We start from the raw sequence: 23,430 nt of genomic DNA, 5'->3' as shown, positions 1-23,430 counted from the left end.
GGGAGTCTCTCTCACCCTCTGTCTCTCCCCCTTTCATTCATTGTGGTGTGAAGCCCAAAATTACTCTAGCCAACTTGTGGTCAAAAAGAGGGATGCCACTGACACTGAGGAAAGCTTCAGAAAAGCAGGGAAGCAAAGCAGTCCTTATTGACATCCTGGAGCTCTATGGACTCTGTGAATAAAACATTTTCTTCATTTTTTAAACTTTTTGCCCACTTCTACTTGGGCATTCTGTTACTCATAGATATTGCAAATTTTTTCTGAGTTTTAGGTGAGCTAAATTGTATGAAGTGCTTAGTATAACATTTGCCTGTAGTAAGTGCTCAGTAACAGAGGCTTTTATATTCTTTTTGGTCAAAGTTATCTTAGCATGATTTTTATTTCATAGCATTTGACCATTAGTATAGTTTCTAATATTTCCTAATAACTAAATGACCAAATCTAAGCATGTAGGTAATGTATGAAGCAAATAATCAACGCTGTTGGACTTCTTAAGGCTTAAACAGTGCACAGTATCAACTAGGTGAGTTGGCACGGAGTATTGAACTATGAGATGAATCACTGCATCAATCCCTAATTGCTTTCCAGACTCATTCTGTGATTGGTGTTAAAGGATAATGGACATCCTAGTTGACCATCAGGAACACACTTGTAGGGATGCCTGGGTGGCTCAGCGGTTGGGCGTCTGCCTTCTGCTCAGGGTGTGATCCTAGGAGTCCCACATCGGGCTCCCTGCAGGGATCCTGCTTCTCCCTCTGCCTATGTCTCTGCCCCTCTCTCTTTGTGTCTCTCATGAATAAATAAATAAAATCCTTAAAAGTAAAAACAAAAGTGAATGCACTTGTAGCTCTGTTCTCTGTCAAGTTAGGAAATAGTGAGAGATCAGCAGTCTACAACTCAGAGGAGGTCTCTCCCCTGAGTTCCACCATGCTGGCACCCCCCCAGCAGCCTTCACACCCCCAGAACTGTAAGAAATAAATTTGCATTGTTTATGAGAAAAAAAATGCACCTGTAGTTAGGTTGTATTTATTGCTTGCCGCAGAGAGGGAGAACATCCTAGGGAATGATGGAGCATTTCATTCAGTAAAAGTGTATTTGAAAGAAATTGTTAAGGGTGCCTGGGTGGCTTAGCCAGTTAAGTATCTGCCTTTGGCTCAGGTCATGATCCCGGAATCCTGGGATCGAGTTCTGCATCAGGCTCCCTGCTCAGTAGGGAATTTGCTTCTCCTTTTGCCCCTCTCCCTGCTCATGCTCTCTCTTAATGGGTCTCTCTCTCTCTTTCTCTCTCTCAAATAAGTAAATAAATAAATAAAAATCTTTAAGAAAAAAAGAAAAGGAAAGACTCTGTTATAGGACTGGGATTAGGGATGGGTAATATGCAAGAAGTGGAGAATTTTTTAAAAAGCAGGGGTTTGTCCTAGGTTGATGCTGTAAGAAAGCAGAGCTAATTCTAGAATTGGGAATCAATAAATCTTATCTGGAGAGAGGAGAGGTTAATACAAGGATAAACTTGCAATTGGAATAAGTAGCAATTGGGCCATCTTAGCCAGGTGAGGAGATGTTTGATACTTTCTTTTTCTTTTTTTTTTTAATTTTATTTATTCTCTTTTTTTTTTTTGAGAGAGAGAGAGAGAGAGAGAGAGAGAGAGAGAGAGAGCATAAGCCGGGGAAGAGGGAGAAGCAGGCTGCCCTGCGGAGCAGAGAACCCCATGTGAGGCTCAATCCCAGGACCCAGGGATCATGATCTGAGCTGGAGGCACTTTGAGCCTCCTGGGCACCCCAATGTTTGATATTTTCTAGGCAACACACTGACTTTATTTTTGTCTGTGCTTAGACAAAATTATGGAGGGGTTATATTTTGTCTCCACTTTATCATGATCTTAGAATGACATTGTCTGAGGCTGATGTTCTGTGGGATGATTTATGTCTCATAGGGGAATAGCCTGGCCTCACTGTGAACATCAGGCAAGCTTCTGAATGTCAGGGGCTGTCATTTCTGTGTTTTTTTCTCAGTGCCAAGTGCAACAATAGAAGACACACACGTGCCATTCTTTATGTAATACTGTGTTTTGAAATTCAGAACGAAAGGCAGTAAAACAATGATACTTTAATATAAAGGAAACAATATGTTGTTTCTATTGATTCCTGCTGGGGAAATTCTAGAACTCTCTTTGGCTGATCTAAAGAGGTGAGGCTGGGAATACCCCAACAAGAGCATGAAGATCTTTTCTCAGACGGGTATAGTCTCAGACTGGCCATATCCTTCATCCTGGTACAAAAGATAAAAAAGGAATTCCCAATTTGTATGTTATGCATCCACACTTTGTTTTTGGCAATCAAATCTCAGTTGTCATTCATAGTTAAAAAAAAAAAAAAACATCCAGGGGTGCCTGGGTGGCTCAGTGGGTGAGCGTCTGGCTTTGGCTCAGGGCATGATCCCGGGGTCCTGGAACCGAGTCTTGCATCAGGATCCCTGCAAGGAGCCTGCTTCTCCCTCTGCCTCTGCCTCTGCCTCTCTCTCTCTCTCATCTCTCGTGAATAAATAAATAAAATCTTTAAAAAATCCATTACTTTTTTTGAAAATCCTTTGCCTGTTCTTGACTGCTCTTTGTTTTTATTGTTTGTATATTTAACAAAAATGACAAAAGATAGTAGTAATTTGTTAGTTAATGTATAGGGAACGGTATTATGGGTCACAGATGAGCTTCAATCGATGTGAATTCAGTTCTCAGTTCTAGTAATCCTTCAGTGCCACATGGCCACTTGGAAACGGAGAGTGAACGATGAGGACATGGGAGTAATAGTTATAATAAAAGCTATGATTTGATTCTGGATTGCAAGTTGGGAACTATTCAAGGAGACCCTTAATAAAAGCATTTTAGTCAATGTCATTTCTGAACAAAAAAATTTTTTAAGATGGTATTTGGATAATAAAGGGAGTTGATATTTGCAGAATAGGCACAAATTGTCTCTCTCACACACATCCAGCACTCCTAATATATGTGATTTTAACTTGGACAATTGTTTTTAAAGATTCATTTATTTCATAGAGACCACTTGTGCAATCAGCGGGAGGGGCAGAAGGAGAGGGAGAGAGACTCTCAAGCCGACTCTGAGCTGAGCATGGAGCCCAACGTGGGGCTCGATCTCACAACCCTGAAATCACGACCTGAGCTGAAATCAAGAATCGGTTGCTTAGCCGACTGAGCCATCCAGCTGCCTTTCTTATTTCATTTTTGTTGCGAAAACCATTTTCTTCATTCAGAAAACCTGAACACCCATATTATAAAATCTTTCTATTTTTCATGCAAGATCCTCAAGGGCGAGGATTATCTTCGAGCTGTCTCATTGCTCTGTTTGTTTGTTTTGTGCCTGGCTATCTAGTAAGTTGCTGATGGTTCAGTCCCCCACCCCTTCTCTTCTGGATCATCTTCCTTTTAGACTTGTCCCTGCAGTAATAATTTATAAGCCCTTATAAACCTGTCTTGAATTAATATGCATGCATGCAGCTCAACAGCAGTCTGCTTTAGGATATGCCCAAGATGAAAGGCAAAATGAAGAGCCTCCGACTGCTATCCTCCGCTTCCACATGTCCTGACAGAAAGCCTTCAGTGGGAAAACACAGGAAGCTGGCACATGGCTTGGCTCTGCAGACCTCAAGTCGGTTGTCAGTGGAAGGTAAGGGTGAGGACACCATTGTGTGGTTCTCAGACTTTGTTGCACATCAGAATGCCCCAATGGGTGCGCTAAAATGCTGGCTGCTGAGCCCAACACCTGAGAGTTTCTGATCCCTTAGGTGGCAGGTAGCCCTGCCAGCAAGTTCCTGGGTGGTACTGAGACTACTGGTACAGGGATCACACTTTGGAAACCTTCAAGGCCTTGGTGAATTTCCATCTCTTGAAACCCCCAGCTGGGGGGGAGCAATATGTTCCTCCTTTCTAATCTAACCTTTCCCCATGATGAGACCACTTCGGGGTGACCGGTGTGAAGTCTCCTGCTGGACTGGTCCTTGGGTCGGCTTCCTGGACCTCCTGGCTAGAGGCTGAGTCCCAAATCCCAGGCTTCACAGGCTGGTTCCTGATTGGTTTTGCAGGCTCTTTGCTCATGTCCTGCCCCTTTGTTTCTCTAATTTCTTAGCTGGGGCTCTGGATCCTTTTTTTTTTTTTTTTTTAAGATTTTTATTTGTTTATTTGAGAGAGAGAGAGAGAGAGAGAACGAGCTGGGGAGAGAGTAGGAGGGGGAGAAGCAGACTCTTTGCTGAACAGGGAGCCCGATGTGGGGCTCTATCCCAGGAACCCGGGATCATGACCTGAGCCAAAGGCAGACACTTAACCAACTGAGCCACCCAGGCGTCCCTGGAGATCTGGATCCTTGAACTGTCTTCCCTTGGCCTTAACCTCCAGCCTGTCTCCTGCACCCACGTGACTTGTGGTGCCTGCCACTCTCTCTTCTGTTGGCATCAACCATGTGTGGCCTGCCATGTTCTGCTGTCACTGAAGTCCTTCACGGAGCTTCTCATCTATCGAATTCTGACTCTGTTCAGTTCCACTCTGGGGATTATTATAATGAATTAGAATTTCCTGGGGGATTTCAAGCAAATAGAAATGTGTGATTTGATTGAGTTTGGATGCAAGGATGTGTGACTATTAGCTGTTGAATCATTATAACTTCAGGACAGTGAGCAATGAATGATTTGAGTAATAACTGACTTGCGTTCTACAAAGGCAAACTTACACTGAGCAGAGTTGAGGCGTATTTAAGAATTGGGTCACTTTTCTCTTGCTGCATAAAAAACTGCCACAAATTGAGTGTCTGAAAGTAACACCCACGTGTCAGCTCCCAACTGGGGAGCTGGGTCCCCTGCTCAGAGCCACAGAGGGCAGACCTCAGAGAGTCTGCTGGCTGCATGCTTCCTCCCTGGAGGAAGAATCTGCTTCCAGGCTCTTTCAGGTTGTTGGCAGAAGTCACTGCCCTGTGACTGTAGGACTGTGATCCTCACGTTCTTGTGGTCAGCCAGGTGCTACTCTCCTCTCCCTGGGACCGCTGGCGTTCCCTTTCACAGGCGATCTGGAGTTGTAGCAGCAATAGAACCCTTTGAGGTCAGCAAGACTCTTCCTGGCATCACATCCTCTCTTGCTTTGAATCTCTCGAACTCCAAATCTTTCTGGTTTCCACCAGCCAGAGGAAACTCTCAGCTGGTAAAGGGCTCATGCAATTAGATTAAGCCCATTGGATAATCCCCCTGTCAATATTTAAAGCACCATAATCATGGGAATGACATCTCATCATACTCACGTCCCCCACACACGCTCAAAGGTGAGATGGTCATGCAAGGTTGGGGGACGCTGGCAGGGGTGGTGGGAATTCTGACTACTTTGGTCACCCTCCAACCTCCAGTCCTTCACGTCCATCCCACACGCAAAATACATGTACCTCCTTCGAAGGGTTTTGGGGGCTCTTTTCCTTTACACATTACTTCAAAGTCCAAAATCCCATCTAAAAAAGGCCAACTCAGAAGCCCAAAATATCATCATTTAAATCAGATGCTGATGAACCTCCTGCATGTAATTCATTCTGAGTGTAATTCCTTTGTATTGATGGATCTGTGAAATTTAAAAAACAAGTAATGTGCCCCCACACACCCTGGTGGTGACACAGGCAGTAGATGCCAGTTACAGGCATCTCTATTCAACAAGGAGGTAAATGAAGGCACATAGGAACTATTAGTCTAAAGCAGTTTCTAAAATTTTTTAAATTTTACTTATCTATTTATTAAAGATTTTATTTATTTATTCATGAGAGACAGAGAGAGAGAGAGAGAGAGAGAGAGAAAGAGAGGCAGAGACACAGGCAGAGGGAGAAGCAGGCTCCATGCAGGGAGCCCGATGTGGGACCGGGTCCCAGGACCCTGGGATCACGCCCTGAGCCAAAGGCAGACGCTCAACTGCTGAGCCACTCAGGCATCCCTAAAGCAGTTTTTGTTTTTTTAAGTTTTTTTTTTAATTGATCTTGGATACTAGCCCTTTATCTGATAGGTCATTTGCAAATGTCTTCTCTCATTCTGTAGGTTGTTTTTTAGTTTTTTTGACTGCTTCTTTTGCTGTGCAGAAGCTTCTTATCTTGATGAAGTCCCAATAGTTCATTTTTGCTTTTGTTTCCTTTGCCTTCATGGATGTATCTTGCAAGAAGTTGCTGTGGCTGAGTTCAAAAAGGATGTTGCCTGTGTTCTTCTCTAGGATTTTGATGGATTCTTGTATCACATTTAGATCTTTCATCCATTTTGAGTTTATCTTTGTGTATGGTGTAAGAGAATGGTCTAGTTTCATTCTTCTGCATGTGGATGTCCAATTTTCCCAGCACCATTTATTGAAGAGACTGTCTTTCTTCCAATGGATAGTCTTTCCTCCTTTATCGAATATAGGTTGACCATAAAGTTCAGAGTCCACTTCTGGGTTCTCTATTCTGTTCCATTGATCTCTGTGTCTGTTTTTGTGCCAGTACCACACTGTCTTGATGACCACAGCTTTGTAGTACAACCTGAAATCCGGCATTGTGATGCCCTCAGCTCTGGTTTTCTTTTTCAATATTCCCCTGGCTATTTGGGGTCTTTTCCGATTCCACACAAATCTTAAGATGATTTGTTCCAACTCACTGAAGAAAGTCCATGGTATTTTGATAGGGATGGTATTAAATGTGTAAATTTCCCTGGGTAGCATTGACATTTTCACAATATTAATTCTTCCAATCCATGAGCTTGGAATATTTTTCCATCTCTTTGTGTCTTCCTCAATTTCTTTCAGAAGTGTTCTGTAGTTTTTAGGGTAGAGATCCTTTACGTCTTTGGTTAGGTTTTTTTCCTAGGCATCTTATGCTTTTGGGTGCAATTGTAAATGGGATTGACTCCTTAATTTCTCTTTCTTCAGTCTCATTGTTAGTGTAGAGAAGTGCCACTGATTTCTGGGCATTGATTTTGTATCCTGCCACACTGCCGAATTGGTGTATGAGTTCTAGCAGTTTTGGAGTGGAGTCTTTTGGTTTTTCTATGTACAGTATCATGTCATCTGTGAAGAGAACTTATTAAACTCAACAGCAAAGAAACAAACAATCCAATCATGAAATGGGCAAAAGACATGAAGAGAAATCTCACAGAGGAAGACATAGACATGGCCAACAAGCACATGAGAAAATGCTCTGCATCACTTGCCATCAGGGAAATACAAATCAAAACCACAATGAGACACCACCTCACACCAGTGAGAATGGGGAAAATTAACAAGAGAGGAAACAACAGATGTTGGAGAGGATGTGGAGAAAGGGGAACCCCCCTGCACTGTTGGTGGGAATGTGAACTGGTGCAGCCACTCTGGAAAACTGTGTGGAGGTTCCTCAAAGAGTTAAAAATTGATCTGCCCTACGACCCAGCAATTGCACTGCTGGAGATTTACCCCAAAGATACAGTTGTAGTGAAACGCCGGGAACCTGCACCCCAATGTTTAAAGCAGCAATGTCCACAATAGCCAAGCTGTGGAAGGAGCCTTGGTGTCCATCGAAAGATGAATGGATAAAGAAGATGTGGTCTAGGTATACAATGCAATATTACTCCGCCATTAGAAATGACAAATACCCACCATTTGCTTTGACGTCGATGGGACTGGATGGAGGGTATTATGCTGAGTGAAATAAGTCAATTGGAGAAGGACAAACATTATATGGTCTCATTCATTTGGGGAATATAAAAATTAGTGAAAGGGAATAAAGGGGAAAGGAGAGAAAATGAGTGAAAACATCAGTGAGGGTGACAAAACATGAGACACCTAACTCTGGGAAACGAACAAGGGGTAGTGTAAAAGGAGGTGGGTGGGGAGTTGGGGTGACTGGGTGATGGGCACTGAGCAGGGCACTTGGTGGGATGAGCACTGGGTGTTATGCTATATGTTGGCAAATTGAACTCCAATAAAAAATAATTAAAAAATATTTTTAAATTTATTTGAGAGAGAGAGCACAAGCAGGGTGGGGAGGGGCAGAAGGAGAAGCAGACTCCCTGCTGAGCAGGGAGCCCAATGCAGGAATCGATCCCAGGACCCTGAGATCATGACCTGAGCTGAAGGCAGGTGCTTAACCAGTTGACCTACCAAGGCACCCAGTTTAAAGCAGTTCTGACTTCCAACTTGATCAACTTCATTGGGTTTCAAGGGTTGGAAGGAATCCTCCCTGACTTTATTTCACTCTCCAGATTCTGGATTTTTCCCTTCTGGCTCATGGTTCTGCCCTTTTGGGTGAGGGTCGTTGGAGATCATTATTGAAATGATGCCTCCCATAGCAATGATTTGATTTTTTGTGTAGCCCACATTTCAGGTGTCTTGAGGAATTTATCCAGGGACATAGGAACATATGATATAGTGATAAGCAGAATACAACCTAGATGTTTATAAAGCTAATAAACTGGTACTCTAGTTTTTAAGTACAATGATATTAACCATGTCAGGTTATGAGTCATTCCCCCAGCAGTGAGCTCATACTCATAAGATGATGACTTGAAGTAAGGAACATCCATCAGGAGTGGTCACCTGATAGATGATTATTATTTCAAGAATGAAACATAAGGAAATCAAAGACTTAAAAAAAAGTTTATAATAAACGCTTTATTTTTTTTAAAAGATTTTATTTATTTATTCATGAGATATTCAGAGAGAGAGAGAGAGAGAGGCAGAGACACAGGCAAAGGGAGAAGCAGACTCCCCACAGGGAGCCTGATGTGGGACTGGATCCCAGGACCCCAGGATCATGGCCTGAGGCGAAGGCAGACGCTCAACCACTGAGCCACCCAGGCGTCCCTATAATAAATGCTTTAAACAAAGTCCACTCCACATTTCTATAAGCCAGGGTTTCTCTAGAATAGTGAAATATCATCGATAAGAAAAAGCCAACTGACTCTCATCTGAGTTTGGGTAGTTAATTTCTTAACATAAAATAACAAATCATCAAGACCTAATCTAGGCACAGTGTCCAGCACGTGGAAGGCTCTTAGGGGTGAATTTTGGCAGTGGCATTAATTTAAATCCTATAACATTGGAAAGCACTTCCATGCAAAGCTGTCTTGGGTGGAACCCTTGGACACAGTCACAAGAAGGCTGATACAGGCAAAAAAAGAGAGATCTTTAGTCTAATGATTTGGAGCAGACAGAGTGAAGGAAAGAACCACCTAGTAAGTGAAACCTAGAATATAGTTATGAATCTGATTCTGATTTAGAGGGAATCTTCACAATTTCTGAATAGAATAGAGAGCATCATGATGTTGGAATAACAGGCCAGAAATAACATTAGCAACAGAGCAGAAAATGGACCAGTGGACGGAGTGAGAGGATGGGGGGAGGAGACAGCAATAACGTGGACATTTTGTTTCTCGCATATTAAAACAATGATCTGGGCCCATTGTCAGCACAGAATGTTCTCTGACGCATTTCTCAAGTAGCAGTTGTGGATTGGTGCTAACATAACCGTCATTTCTGGTCCAGTGTCTCCTATGAACAGGGGCAAGAGTGACAGTGAGTTATTGTTGCAATTATGAGAGGGCATAGGGTTCCGTGAAGATGTGGTGTGGGGTTGGAGATGCACACATATTTAGCCAGCACGGCCAGCTCAAGAACTCTGGGTCTGGCCTTCTTAGATAATCCAGTGGATACTCTTTATTGAGTCCCTCCCATGGGAAAAACACTATATTGAGTGTTTTACAAATGTTTTCTCATTTAGTTCTCAAAACAATCCCTTGGCAGTAGGAATTTTCATTGTACAGTGGAAAAGACTGACGCTCTGAGAGCTATTGCTGTTGGGCCCAAGGACCCACAGTTAGTCAGAGGTGTTGCGCTCTGCGTGGTTTTCTCATAGCTTGTCCATTAAATTCAAATTACCTGTTTAAATGTCTGCCACCCACACTAGACTGTCAGGTCCCCAGGAGGGGGACTCTGTTGTATTTTGTGTAAAACTGAATTGTCTGCCTGTAAAGCCTGTGCTCCTGTTATCTGGCAGGTGCGCCAACTCCCAAACTTAATAGCCGTAGGAATATTGTACAAATGTGGCAGGGACACCATTAGGGCCTGGAGGTAAGCAGAGCACACAGTTTTAGAAAGCCTTCTAGAAATGACCTGTATTCTCTTCAGAGGATGTCATTCTCAGAATTCTTCATCCATGCAAATTCTTTTATTTTTTTTAATTTTTATTTTTTTTTAATTTTTATTTATTTATGATAGTCACAGAGAGAGAGAGAGGCAGAGACACAGGCAGAGGGAGAAGCAGGCTCCATGCACCGGGAGCCCGACGTGGGATTCGATCCAGGGTCTCCAGGATCGCGCCCTGGGCCAAAGGCAGGCGCCAAACCGCTGCGCCACCCAGGGATCCCCAAATTCTTTTATTTAATATTTTATTTATTTATTCATGAGAGACACATAGAGAGAGGCAGAGACAGAGGCAGAGGGAGAAGCAGGCTCCCTGCGGGGAGCCTGATGTGGGACTCAATCCTAGGACCCCGGGATGACGACCTGAGCTGAAGGCAGACGCTCAGCACTGAGCCAGGTGCCCCTCTTCCCTGCAAATTCTTGATGAGGAGAAACTAGACTGCATGAACATCATTCAGAGACACCATCAAAGAAATTCTTTGTTTTTCTAGCTTCCTCTCCCCATCCCCTTCCAGAGCACACAGAATAACAAGAGAAATTGGGCAAATAGTTATTGCATGTGTTCTATGTTCCTGCCATTGCTGCTTGGCACCAGGTAATGGAAGGGCATGGGGCAGAGGCCCACGGAAGGCACTGATTAGCAGCAGATGGTAACGAAGGCCTGCCAACGGCGAGGAGTGTGTGTGGGAATCCCCACTGCAGATGAGTCTTTCAAGTTAGAGAAAGCACAAAGGACAATTAAGAGGCCTACAGGCAGCATGGTGAAGTGGGCTTGAACTGGAAAAGGGTTGTGTATGAGGCCTGAAGCCAAATGGTGAGCAACAGTGTGCCCGAGAGGCGGGGTCCCCATACTAAGATGACAGGTAGGGACACTTGGAGGAGAACCAAGGATGTGGGGCAAGTGGAGGCGGGATCCTGGGAGGCCTCATCAACCATGTCACCAATGGTAGCTTTCTCCCTAAGAGCAGCGAGAAGCTCCTGAGCATAGAGGAGCAGTTTAATCTACGTGCCTGCCTCTCTGGGCAGCTGAGTGGAGCATAAGTCGAAAGAGGCAAGAGCCATTTTAGGGGTTAGGGGACAAATGCCTCAGTCTGGGAGGGCTAATGGGACCACATTCATCACCAGGTTAATTCTCTGCCAGACAACACCTACTTTGCATCCATCACAAGTCTGGCCACTTTCGCCTGAGAGTGGAATGAGGTGGGTGGTGGGCAGGCTGGCTTTGCCCACTCCTGTGGCCTGTCCCTCCAGACTCTCTCCTCCACCATGTTCCACCCATGTTGACTTCCTTTGACTTTCACTGGTGTCTTGAGTTTTTCTTTTCTTTTCTTTTTTTTTCTCTTTTTTCCTTTTTTCTTTTCTTTTCTTTTCTTTTCTTCTTTTCTTTTTTCTTTTCTTTTTTTTCTTTTCTTTTCCCACCTTTCCTTTCCTTTCCTTTCTTTCTTTCTTTTTTTTTTTTAACTTTGCAACAGGCCCTTAATACGTGATGTTTACTTGCCCCCAGACCACTCTTGCTCCTTGCTCTGCTTGTTCCCATTAGTTGGCTGTTGTTCCTCCAGCTTTCTCATCAAATGTCATTTCCCCTTGGCAGCCCACCCTGGCACCTGAGAATAGGTCAGGTCCTTGTCATACTCCACTCACAGACATCCTGTGTTTCTCCTTCCTAGCGCACATCTCCACTTGCATACGTTATATGTATTTGTTACTGTTTTTCAAAGCTCTTTCAATAGCAAATGAATGAAATCTTGCTCACATTGGCTGAAGCACAAAACAAAAGAGGTGGCAGGTAGGAATGCAGTGGTTCACATAACAGAGAGGCTAGGACAGGGTCAGCACAAGCAAGACTGAGATGGAGGGCCAGTTCTCACTGGTGTGCCCCCAACGGTGGAGTCCCTGAGGGGTGGGAGAAGCAGTCCTCAAAAGCAGGTGCTCAGGCCCAGGACCTCATCACCTAGGGGCCAGGGAGAGTGGCAATCTGGAAATCAGATTGTCCGGAAATCAATTGCACCTGCCAATTGATGCAATGGCTGACTGCTCATGCGATTTCTTTCTTTCAAGATTTTATTGATTTATTTGAGAGACAGAGAGAGCACAAGAAGGTGGAGGGGCAGAGGGAGAGGGAGAAATGGGCTCCCCATTGCGCCTGGGGCCTCGATCCCAGGACCCTGGGATCATCACCTGAGCCGAAGCCAGACACTTAACCGACTGAGCCACCCAGGCGCTCCTGCCCACGGGATTTCGTACAAGCTACTCTACCTCTTGATTCCCCATCTGTGTCACAGTGCTTACAGCTTTAGGAAAACCAATAAAGCACCCATCTGCCAGCTTTTCTGGCCAGCCCCTTACACTGAGACACAATAAACAAAGGCCCACCATTGTGGGCAGCGGCACCGAACCATAGTACTCATTGGAAGCAGCCTCCTCTCCAGGCGTGACTACAGCTTCCTCACCTACTTCCCATGTCCGCTCCCACGTCCCTTCCCTTCCCTGTGGTCAGGGCCTGCCCTCTCCTGATGATTCAGTGGAGGATGTTTGGATTCGCCTGCCCCATATCTGGTTTGGGCTGGGAACTGGGGCCAAGACTGGGTCTCCTTGCCCATGGTTCAGCCAGTACCTACTGTAGAAATAGACTCAGACTCAGATGAGTTACATTGTTATAACTAGGAGACCCAGTCTGCTGATTTCCCCCTACCCCAAAACCCCACACCCTGGATATTGGTGTTTATTCTAAGGTCAGAAGAGGCAGAGTTTGGAAGCAGAAGGCTCTTCTGGGCAGGAGTAATATGGGATTCTAGCACCAGAACCTACTGAACAAATGCTTTTGGGTGGGGGCTTGTTATCAGCATGTTGTTGACTGAGAGAGATGTGGAATATGGAAAAATTGGGTTTTCTGAAGCACCAATCTAGGTGAACCACTTGGACTTGGGACAACCCCTTGGCTGTGGAGCCAGTGACTTAGCCCAGTGTTTTTATCATCGTGTCCAGCTTGCTCTGAGAAAAACCAGAAGTCTGTTGTTACCTGGCACACTAGGCTAGCAGAAACTAAACATGGCAGCACCCAATTTGCTCAGGTCTGCCTTCCCCCTGAGGAGAGTTGCATGGCCACAGCATCAGGTTCAGCGTTTCTTGCGTGGTTTCCCAAGCTGCTCCACGCCCTTGACTCTTTCAAAATGTTACCTTCACTTTTCACCACTCCCCTTTGGGTTGTTTCCTAGCCATATGGAACTTCTGTGAGTTCTCTCTTGTTTCTGAATCTTTCACTCTTCCTGGAACTTTCTTCACCTCTTCATCTGTGAAAATTCCAACTGACCTTGCAGACTTGTGCTTAGCCATCACTGCCTCTGGAAAGCTCTACCCCAAGCCCACCCCTAGCCCAAGTGAGATGCTTTAGATGCTCCAGGAGGACGCATAAGACATGATCTTATTCATGCCACAGTCTGTTCCCAGAACTTGTCACTAGGCATAGTGCTTATCAGCAAAAAATACATCTTGAGAGAAGAAGAGACTGAGTGAAGCCATAAATGAATGGATGGGCAAAATATACCTATCCTCCACGAATGACTGATCAGAGGGTTACTTTCAATAGGGAAGGACCTAGAAGACGAGGGGTGTGTGGGTGTTCTTGGACTGTTCTAGACTAAGGAATTGAAGCCTGTCCAAAAGGCATGGGAGAACATGTAGGTAAAATAAAATAAAATAAAATAAATAAAATAAAATAAAATAAAATAAAATAAAATAAAATAAAATAAATTATAAACCAATTTTAGCCAAAATAAAATAAATCCTAGAGAACTGATTGTCATGAGCCTAAATAGGATGGATGCCCAGTAGCACTCAGCTTCAAGGACACATCTGCCAGCCTGCTCCTGAGGATTCAACATGTACTTCTTAATGGGAGAACCTTCCATCTCTAGCACAGATCTACTACCAATGTGGTCTTCAGATGGTTCCTCAAGGCTGCTCCACAAAAGCCCTGAGCTCACAAAACTGACACATAGGGCCTTCTCCCCTTCTGACCAGGAAACATAACCCAAGATTGGGTTGTAAGTACAGTAGGCTACTCTGGCCGAGACTTAGCACAGGACCTACCTAGCGGCATGGGCCAGGCTTTGAAGAACTAACGTCGTTGCAGAGAGTAATGCCAGTAGGAGAGCAAGACAGGGGCGGCTATTCTGAGGAAACACAGCAGCTTTGGTTACAATCCAGGCAGCCAATGGCCAGGGTGTTTCCAAGGTGTGTTCATGAGTGGCTTCAGCAAGAGTCAAAGAAACAGAATCCTTGGCCTCCAGGCTGAGTTCAGGGTTTGGGTAGGTACAAGTTCATGTTGGAACTACCAGTAAGTGGCAGGAGAAAGAAGCCAGAAACAAGTGGGATGGGTCAGGGAAAGTGACTGTGTTGTAGCCCTGGCCTCTTCAGAGAGAGGTCAGCAGTGAAATATCCAGGCCCATGCAGGAAGGACCCAAAGACAGAGTGGCAGACCCAGGATCAGTGGACATGGTCACTCACAGGGATAGGAAATGAGGTGGGGCGGATTCTAAGGCAGAATCATCTTACAGAATTCTACACTAGGACATAGCAGGTTCCACCCGCGGGACAGATGGCATGTGGTTTCTAGAGCTGTGAGCACCTGGTGGTGTTGAAGATACCCTGGAATTTGAGTTGTTACCTTGGCAGAGAATCATCACTAATGAGTCATCCCAATGCATGGAGGAAGAGGGCCTTTCAGCTGAGTGTCCAAGGAGGCACCCCAGAGCTCCTGTGTAGGGGTGCATCCGTGAGTGTGATAGAAGGCAGCTTTGAAGTGGAGTCTAGAACTGAGGCGAGATGTGAAAACACCAAAGGGGTGAGGGTGGTGAGAGCCAAATTAATTTCCAAGGTTCTATAAGAGGGAAGGTACCAGAAATCATTTGGGTATTTAAGGGCAGGCATTTAGGGAGTGGTAGCTTTGTTCCTGGGGCTGGGAGAGGGAGTTGGAGTTGCTCTAGACCCAGGGTGGGGTGGCTGTAGGGGACCTAGGTAGACTACTGGATGAGAAATTGTCTGACTCCTCCCTCTCTAATGAAGTGTGGCTCCTAAGACTTTGGGTGGAGTCTCATATGTTTACAACTGACAAGAACTTGACCTGTCTATCTGACATCAGTTTGGGCAGTGCCAGGATTCAACAGCAGGATTTCTCACTTAAGGTGAGACGTAAACCAGGGGGTTAATTCATGGAGATGTAAACCAGGTTGGTAAATTCTTCAATAAGCAATTCTTACAACATTGATGGGGTCATGGGTCAGTCATATAGCCACATCCATGAGCCTGGGCTGAATTTGCTCTTGGCTAATGGCTGTCTTGGGTTTCCTGTCCAGTGAGTCCTACTGAGCAGACACTAAAGTAATCAGAAGAAACCGGGCCAGGACATAACACTGGTGATGTCACATTCTCTTTCCAAAATTGGAGGACAAGAACTCATTTGAGACCACAGTCTCAAATCTAGAGGATAGAAGAATCATCTAATGGATTTGTCAAAAATGCAGACTCTTGTGTTTCACATCGAAGCTAGTGAATCTGAATTACCAAGAATGCATTCCAGGAATCTTTACTTTGAATAACCTTTGTAGGTGGTTCGTAATCTTTTATTTTTATTTTTAATTTAAATTTTTTTTTTTGGTGGTTCGTATTCTTAAGACCTGGGCACCACCCTCTGCCTGTGTCTCTGCCTTTCTCTCTCTCTGTGTCTCTCATGAATAAATAAAATCTTAAAAAAAAAAAAAAAAAAAAAAAAAGACCTGGGCACCATATTCTATGAAACACTGATGTAGAGGCCCATTGTGCTGCAGCAAGTAGAGACGGATTTTTCATCTTATGAGGCCTGGATGAAATCTGTCCTGTGTTTGGCTCACCCATAATGGCCTGGATGTGGCTATAAGGAGATTTGGAGAGATGTGGTCATCATACTGTGTGACAATTGATAAAAATGAGATAAGATGGATAGGGGTGGGGTAGCAGTTAGGTGAGGCACACTGTGAGGCCCCCGGCGCTTCTGCTGCCCACCATGGGTGAGCTGTCAGCATGAGGGCCCTGGTGTGGGGCTCCTATTGTAGCTGTGTCACTGTGTTAGGATGCTACCTCCTACCAACCTGGCTACTGGAATCCCCAATAGGAAAGTGAACTACTCAAGACTCTCCAGCACAGACCATAGCTACATGGACCTTCAATTTGAGAAAAACCCTCCTAAGAGAGGGAAAGAAGCTATAAGAGACTCTTAACGATAGAGAACAAACTGAGGGTTGATGGTGGGAGGTGGGTGGGGGATGGGCTAGATGGGGGATGAGCATTAAGGCAGACACCTGTTGTGATGAGCACTGGGTGTTGTATGTAAGCAGCTCACTGAATTCTACTCCAGAAACCAATATTGCACGGTATGTTAACTAACTGAAGTTTAAATTAAAATAAATGAATAAATAAAAAATAGATTTTTTAAATTAAAAAAAAATTTTTTTTATTATATGGATCTTTTTTTGAAAAAGAAAAGAAGAGCCCTCCTAAGATCCCATACAAGGCCACTGCTCCTGCTACACTGCTGTTTTTGATTGGTACCTTTGTCATTATCTTTGGCTCCCTTCTGCTGGGGGGGCTATATCAGCAAAGAGGAGGCAGGCCCGGCCATTCCCATCCTGATCATTGGCATGTTGGTGTTCCTGCCGGGATTTTACCACTTGGGCATTGCCTGCTATGCACCCAAAGGCGGCTAGGGTTATTCCCACAACGCTAGTCGAGGTTTTGATGGCAAGCACCATCTTCAACCCTGAGGAGGAGAGTCACAGGTGGAACTGCGCCCAGGTGGAAGATATTGAGCAGGAACCACGGTGAAGGGCTAAGGAATTCTGTGATTTGCTGATGTTAAACAAAAGAATGGCCAGAGTTTATGGGTCCATCCTCAAGATGTCAACTGAGCTTACAATTACAAATTAATTAATGGGACATGCTCTATTTTTCTTTATTTTTAAAAAGATTTAAAAAATAGTGGTTATTTACTTGAGAGAGAGAGAGCAGAGTGAGCGAGAGAGAGAAAGCAGGAGCAGTGGTGGAGGAGCAGAGGGAGAAGGAGAAGCAGAAGCAGGCTCCCCACAGAGCAGGAAGCCCAGTGTGGGGCTCTATTCCAGACCTCTGAGATCATGACCTGAGCTGAAATTAAGAGTCAGCCTGCTACCCACGTGCCCCTAGAGTGCACCATTTCTTTTACAGCATCCTCATGGTCAGTTTGTTCTGGTGGCAAATGGAAGAATTCAATAGGTCTTATTTCCTATCACCAGTAATTTATTTTCAGAACAATCTAAGTATCTTCCCCCCCACTCTTATCACTAACTTTGCACTGTAGTGGAAGACGTCTGCAAAATCAAGTGTCAGTGTGGGTGATCTATACTATTCTTTTACGTGCTTTCTTATTAACAGCAGCCAGGACTTTGTTCAACCTCAGAGTGAGTTTCCCAAGGGTAAACACTTTCTCTCTTCACCAGTCCTCAGTCAGTGTTGATTTGGTCCGCCCCTAAATTAGCCAGCATATAATTTGGGTCATTCTGTTCTTTGTAAATCAAGATGTTCTGTATATCATGCCTTTAGGACCGAACTTTTTGTTGTTTCCTAAGGGGAAAAAATGTAAATAAGTGGTTATTATTTACAGATTTGAAGCCTGTTGTTAGCACCTCGTATTATGATGTCATTCTGCTGAAGACAGCCAGACTCGGTCTGGATCCCAGAGGATCAGAACACCTGAGTTTAATTCTGTTGTCTAGCTTGCAAAAGAGGAGATATTCAGATATCCAGAAGAAATTAAAATGCCAAAATCGGAAAAAGAAAAAAGAGAAGATGAATAAATGTTCAGGTTGGATAATTGCTAGACTCGTCAGACAGACTGGGGCTGAGGCCAACGAATTACTGGTGAGATAGCAGCTATTCCTTGTTGATTAATGGCCACCCACACAGGCATGGGCAGCCAGTCAGGCACAGGGACAAAGGTCAAGGCTGAGTCTAAAGGTCATGAACACACTGGGATCATTGCCATCTGCGCTTGATGTGTCAACTGGGCTGTACTTGTGACGGTGTCCTCATATCTGGGCTGACTCTGGCCTCTTTCTTCTCCCCACACCTGGAAGACTCCTTTAAGCTATTCGAGATCTCAGAACAGATCTCCTGCTCTGAGTGACCAATCACATCCTCATGTCTTTGAGAAATGTAGGCTTCTGTGCCGGAACTGCTGGACATTACTGGGTGGGCTGGGCTGGAATGTCTCAGGGGAGACTGCCAATGGGTGGAAGGCAGTTCCCAAGAAGCTTCAGAATCTTTCTCATCTATTGCTCCTAGAGACCTAGAGTCAGGGCCCTGACAACTTCAGGAAATAGGATAACAAAGAAAAGAACCAGATACTTTTACGATGATGCCAGATTTCTAGCTTGTGATAACGTGATGAGTAAAATGCTGGCACCATACCAACAAGGGAGACTGCCAAGAGAAAACGATCAGGTGTTGGTGACCGAGTTGCTCCCTCATTTTGAATTGTTCGGGGAAGCAAAGAGAGGCTAGGCCAAAACACACACAGGGGGAATCTGGAAGATTCTCTGGAGCTCACAGGTTTCCTTTGTAAAATGCCAAGTATCCCCAAGATGTTTTCTTGCTTTAAGTAGATTACTTCCACCAAGGATGGAGGGGGTGGGGGGTGCCCTCCTCCTAAAACCTCCAAGAGGGCAGCTGAAGGAGAGAATGTGAATTCTGGTTCAGTTGCAGAAATAGGAAATGGTGAGTTATGATGCACTTTGAGGGAGGGGAAGGGGGGCTTTGCAGAATCAAAAGGTTGCCTAGGTACCACCCTGTGTCTGAGGAGCAAGTGGGGAAGAAGGGAGGAGCCATCTGCCTCTGTTTGACAGCTCCCTCCCTTCTCCCACTGCCTTTTGGCCAGGCCTACACCCACTCATTCTTTAGGATGTAGTTGAACCACACCTCCTTCCCAGACTCACCAAAGGAGCCTTGGCAGCTCCATTCTTTGGGCCCTTGTGGTTGTTTATATACATATTTCACTCTGATCTGTTTATAGCTGCAGTTCTCCCACAGACCATGGATTCTTTGAAAGCAGGGATCATATATTCATTTAACATTTAATACAGGACACAATCGGATTCGGTAACTGTTGACATGACCTTGGTGAAACAAATTATCAGTGTTAATAGGTTTCTCACACAAAAAAGGCGTTTCTAAATGGCATGGGGAGTATACATGCTATATTTGTGTCACTTTTGTATTCATTAAAGGAGGGTCCTTTCCCACTTTTCTAAATTAAACTGTTGCCCAGTTAGTTACTAAAAACAAAAACATTTCCTCCACCCAAATCAGACCAAGTTAAGGAAGATTACCAAACCATGCAAGCAGACTGTTTCATTGAGCTTTCTAGTTTAAGCAGAGACCAGCAAGAAGTAAATACTTGAATATCCCTAGAAGAGGGGTGCCTGGCTGGCTCAGTCAGTGGTAACTCTTGATCTTGGGGTCATGAGTTCGAGGCCCATGTTGGGTGTAGACGTTACTAAAAAATAAATGAACTTTTAAAAAAAACCCAGGAGGAAAACTGTAGAAAGAATACCCTACTAATTACAGGAGTTTATGTAGACAAAAAAAAAAAAAAATCACAAGGGTGGCCAGGCAAATTTGGGAAAATTTGATGCATCATTTTACACATTCCAGCGAGAATTTTAAAAATGTAATATCCAGTGGGCGCATGGTTTGGTGAATTCAGCATACCCTTCTGCTGCTAGTATAGCAGACTAACCTAACTCTCTGGGAAAGTGGAATGACAATATGTATGAGAAACCAGAAAGAAGTTCTGTAATCCAACACCTGGAAATTTATCCAAAGGCAATACATGAAAAGAAGAAAATGCATATGCTTGAAAACGTGTGTTGTTCTCATCATAAGAGTGTCCTCTCTCTGATACTCCAGTTGGTCCCTACCACCCTTTCAGGCATGGGGTAGTGGTGCATCTGGGCTCCCAGTGTCTTGGGGGCCTCGCAGGGAGGTCCTCTCACAGGTACTGGTAAAGCCTTGGGTCTCAAGCAAGGCCGATCAATCAGAGCTATGGATACAGTGACACCAGGCTCCCCTCAGAGCAGACCAAGTATCCACCCTGGCTCCTGGCAATGGCTTCCTCATTTTGTGTACCATTTCTCCAGCCCCTCCTCATTTTCCAGTCTGCTAGTTCCCACTTGGACCATCTAGAGACTTCTTAGACTTGAGTCCATGGTTTGTCTTGTTATACCCCCCAGAGCATTCTGAGGCTTCTAGGAAGACAATAATTGCTGATTCAACCTGAATCCAAAGCCTTAGGAACTGAACGAATCCCTATCAAACCAACCCAGCCAAACACAAACCTTCTCCTTCCCATTCAGAGAGGGTAGAAAGGAGGCAGGAATTTAGAAAAATAATGTAAGATCATTTAACAAAAAAACAGCAGGAATTTTAGTTGAGGTTCTTTAAGAAAAGAAAAGACTAAGAAAAAAAAGGATTAGAAGAACAAACATTGCCAAAATCTTTAGAAATGGAGACAAATTCCAATAGGGGATTGATGACTAAAATTAGTGGTCCTCAAACATTTTTGCTTAGTACATGAAGTACTATTTACCCTCTTGCATATTTTTTAGGTTAACATTTAAAATTTGTCATCATAGGGATGCCTGGGTGGCTCAGCGGTTGGGCGCCTGCCTTCCCTGGGTCATGATCCGGGTATCTGGGATCAAGTCTGCATCGGGCTCCCTGCATGGAGACTGCTTCTCCCTCTGCCTGTGTCTCTGCCTCTCTCTCAGTCTGTGTCTCTCATGAATAAATAAATAAATCTTTAAAAAAATAAAAATAAAAAATAAAAATTTTCATCGTAAGTTTAAGTCTTTGCAAAGGATGTAATTTCCTTCATGCCGTAAACATTCACACTTTAAAATGGAATAGTCACTCTCTTAAATGAATCCAGTGAAATCTAAACACCATAGCAATTATGCCTACCAGTCACCATTTTTAAAATATATGAAAAAACTCTTGTTTATCTACAGTATATTCCACTTATTTTTTCTCTTTACACTGTAACTCCATTCCACATTCTCACCCCTCAGGATTATATCCTAATTTCACATATTTCTGTGTTTGAATGTGTTTTATCTATCACCTATTATATTTCTCTGCAATGAAAAGATATATACATTTAAATTTAATATTTTAGGGATGGACGCCTGGGTGCCTCAGCGGTTGAGCGTTTGCCTTCATTCCAGGGTGTGATCCTGGAGTCCCAGGATCAAGTCCCATGTCTGGCTTCCTGCATGGAGCCTGCTTCTCCCTCTGCCTGTGTCTCTGCCACTCCCTCTCTCTTTCTGTGTCTTTCATGAATAAATAAATAATCCTTAAAAAAATAAATTTGGGGGATGCCTGGGTGGTTCAGCGGTTTGGCGCCTGCCTTCGGCTCAGGGCATGATCCTGGAGTCCCAGGATCAATTCCCATGTCAGGCTCCCTGCGTGAGGCCTGCTTCTCCCTGAGACTGTGTCTCTGCCTCTCTCTCTCTCACTCTGTGTCTCTCATGAATAAATAAATAAAATCTTAAAAAATAAATAAATAAATTTAATATTTTACATTTCCTGTGTCTGAAAGACTATAAGTGCTGAAATATTTTCTTCTAGATTGAGATATATTAAAAATAATCAATTATTCAAAATAATATAAAATATATTACAAAGCTTTTAAAGTATTAGACATAAGTAACTTTTTACAATTACTGCATTTGTTTGCTGTTAAATACTACTTCTTAGAAGAAAGAGATATAGTTTAGCATCAGTGTTTTTTCTATTTTTCATTTTAGTAAATTGTAAGAATGTTTTTACCGTTAATAAGTAGATGGGGCTGTAAGGTTTTGAACTTTAAAATTCTTTGAACTCCTACTTTATAGACTCATATAGTGATCTTCAGGTCATCCTTTATTGAAAGCAATTATTTGGAAATCATATGACTTGCAGAAGAATTTGTTACAGAGCCATTAGAAGTATACACTTTCTCAATACAGCCCAATATTTTAAGTTGATAAAAAACTGACAAAAGTTTCCTCGAGTTTTTACACGCTGGAATAATGCACCCTTCTAAGATCTCATTGAATGAGTTATGCCCTCTCTTTTTGCAATTTGGAAAATATATAGCTATGGTGGCATGGCTGGGAAATGAAGCAGGGAGACACACTGACTGCATTCTTTAAACCAGCAAATCAGTTTCAGGAAATAGTATAGATGCAAGTTGAAGATTCAGAAACAAGTGGCCTTAAAATGATCTTAAGTAGGCACCTACCCCTTGAAAATCCCTTGGAGGGAATGCGAGGGTGCACATCTCAGTTTGCAGGCCACTGATAAAAATTTTCACGTCGTCTTACTGAATTTGTTAAGAGCTCAGGCTAGGCTTTGGTCAGGACTCTGTACAGTGGCATCTGTGTCTTGGGAGTATAGACCTGTGACCTGCACACTAAGGATAAAGCAGCTCAACCTCTCGGTTGATGGATTGTTAAAAATGACTACTCTGATCCTTTAATTCTGTTCTTCTGTATTTTCTTCTCAATGCTAGTAACCTGAGCTTCAATTCTGGGGTTCTGTGATGCAACCTGTATACTGACTACTTAATAAAAAAGGATTATTAAGACTATAAGGACACAATAAATCTTTAGAGGACAGTAAGGGAAAAACAAAACAAAGTATGTACTTGTATGAAAATTAGGACTTCAAAGGTCACCTGGGTGGCTCAGTGGTTGAGCATCTGCCTTTGGCTCAGGGTGGGGTCCCGGGGTCCTAGGATGGTGTTCCCCATAAGGCTCCCCGCAGGGAGCCTGCTTCTCCCTCTGCCTGTGTATCTCCTCTCTCTGTGGGTCTCTCATGAATAAATAAAATCTTAAAAAAAAAGAAAATTAGGACTTCAATTATGCAAAATTACATCAACTACAAACCTACATAAACTTCTAGACAAAACTATAAGTCAAGAAGCAAACATGAAGTTGTGATTTTGGGGCGTGTGTGAAATGTCTGACTTTAAAAATAATGATTACATTTGTGAGGCGGGGTCTGATAACGTCTAACCTAATAGTCTTTCCCCCAGTGGTACCCAAGGAATTGGTACAAAATAAAGTATTCACAAGATTGATGATCAGTTTTTCAAACACTATTTCCTCCTCATGATTCGCTTGGGTGTTCTTCCCCAAACATACCTACACTT

General features: G+C 43.7%; 1 pseudogene; it reads left to right on the top strand.

Moving 5' to 3' along the window:
* The first annotated feature begins 16,279 nt into the window (after positions 1-16,279).
* Positions 16,280-16,969, top strand: LOC112659656 (transmembrane protein 230-like; annotated as a pseudogene).
* Positions 16,970-23,430: the final 6,461 nt, after the last annotated feature.

Source organism: Canis lupus, chromosome 11 (assembly GCF_003254725.2).
Source record: "Canis lupus dingo isolate Sandy chromosome 11, ASM325472v2, whole genome shotgun sequence".
Lineage (NCBI taxonomy): Eukaryota > Metazoa > Chordata > Mammalia > Carnivora > Canidae > Canis > Canis lupus.
The sequence above is the reverse complement of the archived record's forward strand: the minus strand, read 5'-3'. Positions and strand labels throughout refer to the sequence as shown.